At 35.8% G+C, this 6,454-nt stretch overlaps 1 pseudogene; it reads left to right on the top strand.

The window, feature by feature from the left end:
• Window positions 439–1,938, top strand: LOC107636621 (annotated as a pseudogene).

The raw sequence follows: 6,454 nt of genomic DNA, 5'->3' as shown, positions 1-6,454 counted from the left end.
AGAGGGCACATAGAGCAAAGATTATGGCAATGAAGGAGAAGGAGTTACAAATTCAAGTGGCAATGAAAGAACAAGAATTACAAACTCAGAGGTATATTAAAGAAATGTAGATAAATGCAAAAGAAAGAGAAATGAAGAGGATCGCTAAGGAAAGGGAAAGGGAAATGGATATGCAAATACTTAATGCTGACACGTCTACAATGAGTGAAAAATGACGAGCTCTTCATGAGATTGCATGTGAGAAAATAATCGCGAAGTGGTTTACTTAATCGTTCCTTGTATTCGTAGAGTTACGTCGTATGTTCTTAGTTTTATTGCGTATTACTGGTATGTGATGTAGTCTGTTTTATTCATTTCTGATGTAACTTTTCAAATTAGTCAATATTATTGTGCCGTTATTGTTCATAAAAGTGACCGTTAAGTAGTCGTTACAAAACTAGCCGTTAAGTAGCTGTTGCAAAACTATCCGTTAAGTAGCCGTTGTAAAACTAGCCGTTGAGAAGTAGGTACTTGTTGCAGACACACTTATAAATATCAACTATCAATGACTTTGCAACTCCATTTCAACTCTTGTTTCTCACCTCGAAAGAGTACTAAAAATTACATAGAGCAAAGATTATGGCTAGAAACTTTGATGATATATTTAATGAGGCTTTGTATGGCAAAAGAAGACGGCAAGATAACACACTCATAGATAATTGGATCGATGAGTGTTTATTCGAAGATTCAGAAGAAGAAGATATCGTTAGAAGCTCTGTCCCAACTCCTCGTAGATGGATCAACAGAGATCGAGAAGCAGGACATGATCGCCTTTTCCAAGATTACTTTGCAAATGAACCGGTGTATAATGCTGACATTTTTCGACGGAGATTTAGAATGAGAAGACATGTGTTCCTTCGGATAGTAGACGCTCTCTCAAATGTCTATCCATATTTCCAACAGAGGGTTGATGCAATAGGAAGAAGAGGCTTGTCACCACTCCAAAAATGCACCGCTGCGATATGGATGTTAGCATATGGCGTAGCAGCTGATGTTGTTGATGATTATGTGCGCATAGGCGAGAGCACTACAATTGAATACTTGGAAAAATTTGTTGAAGGTGTCATTTCGGTGTTTGAGGATGAATACATGCGGAAACCAAATCCGAATGATGTACGACGCCTGCTATAAATGGCGGAGGATCGTGGCTTTCCTGGCATATTGGGTAGCATTGACTGCATGCGTTGGCAATGGAAGAATTGTCCAAAGGCATGGAAAGGTATGTACATGAGCAGTTATCGTGGGGCTGCAACCATAGTACTTGAGGTTGTAGCATCTTCAGACCTTTGGATATGGCATGCGTTCTTTGGAGTTTCTGGTTCAAATAAGGATATCAATGTGTTAGATCATTCTCCAGTATTCAATGATATTATGAATGACCGTGCTCCGGAGGTAAATTATACTATTAATGGTAATAATTATACTATGGGATACTATTTAGCAGATGGTATTTATCCTGCATAAGCCACATTTGTCAAATCAATCTCAAAGCCACAAGGGGAGAAACACAAGTTATTTGCACAATACCAAGAAGGGCAAAGAAAAGATGTGGAGCGAGCATTCGGAGTGTTTCAAGCACGCTTTGCAATTATACGTGGTCCAGCTTGCTTTTGGGAAAAGAAGAAGCTTGCCAACATAATGAGAGCTTGTATTATATTGCATAATATGATTGTTCAGGATGAAAGAGACACTTATGCGGAAAATTTTGCTCAAAGCTTAGAGTATGATGATGTCAAAAATGGCTTATCACAACCTCAGCTCGAAGAGGAAGATTTTGCACCATACCATCAATTTCTCCAAAGAAATGCCCAACTTCGAAATAGGCAGCAGCATAGATAACTGAAAGAGGACTTGATTGAACACATATGGCAATTTCACAATGCTTGTCGTCAATTATAGAGCTTAATTATGTTTTTCTTTGTATTAAGTAATTTTACAAATTAGTGTAATCCTGAATTATATATTGTGTATTATTGTTATATATGAATTTATTTAATATTAATATCTTTTAATAATGAATTATTTTTAAATTTATAAATTTAAATAATATTATCGAAAAAATTAATTACATTAATTTTAAATATTTTAATTAATTAATTAAGTGGGACCACAATAGGGACTAAAGTTAGTTCCTCCTAATGGAGAAGAGAGAGATGCTTTGAGTTCCTATTTACTGTTTATGACAGGTGGGCCATAAATAGGGACTGGGATGAGTTCCCTACTGGAGATGGTCTAACGCCCTCTGCAGCATTATACTGCTTCAGATCATGTCCCTTTTATCTGGTCAGTGGTCACTTGTCACAAATTCTATCATACTACATTTTTATATATATAGAAAATGGTAAATTTTATGGTGTAGAAATAAAACTTTTTCTACACATGAGGAAGTCAACGTGGCATAGATGTAAGAGTGGCACATATCTCTTGTTATTATTGCTTGGTTTAGATTTGGCAGACAAATACATAAAAATTCAGATTTTGTCTTTTTCAATTAAATTAAATACATTGATTCTAATGAAACGTTAATTATAGATATATTTTTGTTGTATTGGACCAAAAAAAATTTGGGCTATAATAGATTGCTATTAAAGGAACATATTTTATTGTGTTTACTTTATCAGTAAAAATTAATGTTTATTAAATATTCTAAGTATGCGATAAATAATGTTAAATACTACAAACAATAAACATTAAAAAAAATAAATATTCAAATTCAAAATTTATCCTCTAAATTATTATATATAACACTAAACTTTTCTTACATTTTGTATAAGAAAATAATAGATGTAACACCCTACCACACAGAGCTTTACACTTAAGTCGTAAAATAGAGGTGGTGTGGTATTACGACCTCTAAAATAAAATGTATATATATAATAGCAGAAGAATTATGATATGCTAGGAGCCTTGAAGAATAGAGCAAGTAAAAATCGCGAAATAAAAGCGCAACGCTCAAGGAACGAGTTAACTTGCGTGCTAAGAAAACCATAACTATTAAACAGAAGATAACAGAAGTAGGAGTAAAGTGCCAAGGATACAAAATATCAAGCGCCTAACTCAGCCTGCGAAGTCAAGACTGGTCGGAGAATATTTACACATATATATATATACATATCCAAAACCCAAAAGTACATATACACAATCCTGCCTCTCCATAAACCTCTAAGAGGATCAAAAAGAATAAGTTATGTGGAGAAAAAGCTAAGTACATATATATATATATATATATATATATATATATATATATATATATATATACATCATAGTATAACAAAATAACCCAGTAACCACTCCGCTTAAAGAGTCCAAACGCCTAACGAGATGCCTCTTGACCTGCATATGAAAAACAACAACATAGTATGGAATGAGAATCGGAGGTTCTCAGTATGGTAAAGGTGCCACACACATAATATATAAGGTCCTGGAAATTCCAGAGGCAATCCTAGAACGCCAACACTCAGATTATAGAGCTTAAAGTATTAAATAGGAGCCATAAAAGGTGGTTTTCTAAGAGTACCTAAACCTAACTTAGCTTAATCTTAGATCTAAGTCCCATACTGCCATTCTTCCATACCTCCAACTCCATCATGCATTTCACAGACATCTAAACAGATAAAGGCAAGCACAAGAAGGTTACAAATACTGCAGGTAACAAATACACATTTAACATGGCAAGTATATTTAGGTACACCTAATTAAAGCACATGCAAGTAGTTCAAGTAATATGCATATGATGCATGCCTGTCCTATGGCTGATGAGGCTCATCTGTCGGTTATCCAGCTAACCCGACAAGTCTGAATTAAACATAGACTGTCTTCCGACGTGCATCCCCAAGAGTCTATGCATAGCTTTTTCTCAGATAATCAATATTGCTCAATGGGGGTTACATTCCCGGGAATTTATATAGTGCCCAGTCACACTTACGTCGTAGGGTCAACAGAGTATCGAGTTTTCAACCTAGCACACGTAGTGGCAAGCCACGGTACTTTACCCAGGGAATCTCGTATCGCAAATCATTTAAATTCATAAGCCATATAAATAATTCAATTATAATTCATCAACATCCACATCATTCTCAATCGCATCTCATTCATCATCATACATCAATCATATTCATTCCTTATCCTTCATTATCACACCTCCGATTCCGTCCATCAATAGTTCCAATTCAAAACATAATTCATTCCTTTATAAATGAATCAAACTTAAAACATACTCATTTTCTTAATAACTCAAAATCAAACCATATAACCTTTGAATCTAAATCTCTTTAAATAATCATCTAAACAAAATCTCTAATTTTTATAAAATTTCGGCAGCATCTCCTCTAAAACTCGGACTTTGCCACCCTTTTCGGGTCCAAACTTGCATTCTTTTCAATTCAACATACCCTTCCTCATCATCATGACAATCACCATAATAAATCTACCTCAGATCAACAATTATACTCATACAATATTCAAATCCAACAACTAAAATTCAACTAAGAATCATAGTCCACAAATCCTAGGCTTTTAACACAAAATACCTCATTATCACAACAACCTCCACAATAGTTATACCTCAAATCAATAATTCACCAAATCACCAGTTAATCAACGAGAACCAAACCAACCATGTTCATCAATATGATATTAAGTATTAAATATACACATACAATCCAACTTATCCTATGGTCATCTAGCCTAAGTTTTCACAGAACATTATATATTAAATGCAAGAAACCTAAATCATACCTTGGACGATTCTCACGTAGCAACCAAATCAATTCTCTCACAACAAACACAACTCCAAACCCAACAAAATACTAAGCCCAGCCTCCACAAAAAATTTCAACATCTATAATTTCAAGCTCCAATTATTTATTTTCAACCTAATACACATTCATAACACATATATATCCAATTTAATACTCAAAGCTCAAATTTAATGAAATTAAAATAAAGTTATCGTATCCTCACCTTACCCAAACTTCACATAAGCAAGAGTGAATGTTTTTCTCATGCTAATTGGATCCTAAAACATCAGAAATCAAAGAAATTCAACATTCCTTCTCAAAATTTGAAAATTGGGGGAAATGAAGGCTGAGTGTGAAATAATGAGTTACCTATGAAATTGTTCCAATAAAAACGTAGAGCCCGACGTGGTGAATGCGTGGCCGCAAACGGTGCAGCGATCGGAGCTCGGACGGAGAAGTTACGGCGTTCGGAGTTCACCGTAAGGGTTTCGGGAGCTTTTCTCGTTTCTCCTCTCCCTGGAAGCTGAAAGCTTTGTTGTCATTGAAATGGGGAGCAGACAAAGCTTGGGTTCACTTAGAAGGGCTGCTCCGGTTGGACCGACAGCCCGGTTCAGGTCCGGTTCAATCGGTTCGGTCTGTTCGGTCCAGTTTTAGACCGTTTTCTTCGAAATTAGTGTCAAAATTCTCGTTTCAATGAGCTCTATCCTAATTTGATATAATATTCACATTTCTAGTCTTCCTTATTAAAAACCAATTTACTGACTAATTATCTACTAATTAATCAGAGTTTACATCCTACCCACCTAATAAAGAATTTTGCCCTCAAAATTCAAATCTAGTTACCCGAAAAGAGATGTGGATAGTCCTTTCGCATATATAATTCGAGCTCCCAGGTATGTTCCTCGATACCAGCTCGAGTCCAAGATACATTTACCAATGATACTTTTTTCCCGCGTAATCGTTTAATACTAGTATCATCAATTCTCACTGGAATTACTGGAAGTGTTAGATCTTCTCTTAGTTGGATTGGTTCCAGTTCTAAAACATGACTTGCATCAGGAGTATACTTCCGAAGTTGTGACACATGAAACACATCATGCAAGTTCGAAAGATATGGCGGTAAGGCAATTCTATAAGCCACTGGCCCAATTTTCTTCAGGATCTCAAATGGTCCAACATAATGGGGATTTAGTTTCTTAGTCTTAATAGCTCTTCCCACTCCAATGGTTAGTGTAACTTTTAGAAAGACATGTTCGCCTCCTTTGAACTCCAAAGACTTTCGCCTCTGATCAGCATAGCTGTTTTGGCGGCTTTGGGCTATAAGCATTTGGTTACGAATCTTCTTTATCTGTTAAGTGGTTTCAGCTATCATCTCAGGCCCTAATAAACTTCTTTCTCCAATTTCATGCCAACATAGTGGAGACTGACATTTCCTGCCATACAGAGCCTCATATGGAGCCATTCCGATGCTCGCATGATAGCTATTATTATAAGCAAACTCTATTAATGGCATATACCGATCCTAGCTCGCTGGCTGGTCCAATACACATGCCCTTAGCATATCTTCCAAAGTCTGAATAGTTCTCTTTGAATGACCATCTGTCTGAGGGTGTTACCCAGTACTCAAGCTTAATTGAGTCCCAAATATACGTTAAAAAGCTCCCCAAAATCTTGAT

This window comes from Arachis ipaensis, chromosome B04 (assembly GCF_000816755.2).
Source record: "Arachis ipaensis cultivar K30076 chromosome B04, Araip1.1, whole genome shotgun sequence".
Taxonomy (NCBI): domain Eukaryota; kingdom Viridiplantae; phylum Streptophyta; class Magnoliopsida; order Fabales; family Fabaceae; genus Arachis; species Arachis ipaensis.
Note: the sequence above shows the minus strand (reverse complement) of the source record. Positions and strands in the feature narration are given on the sequence as shown.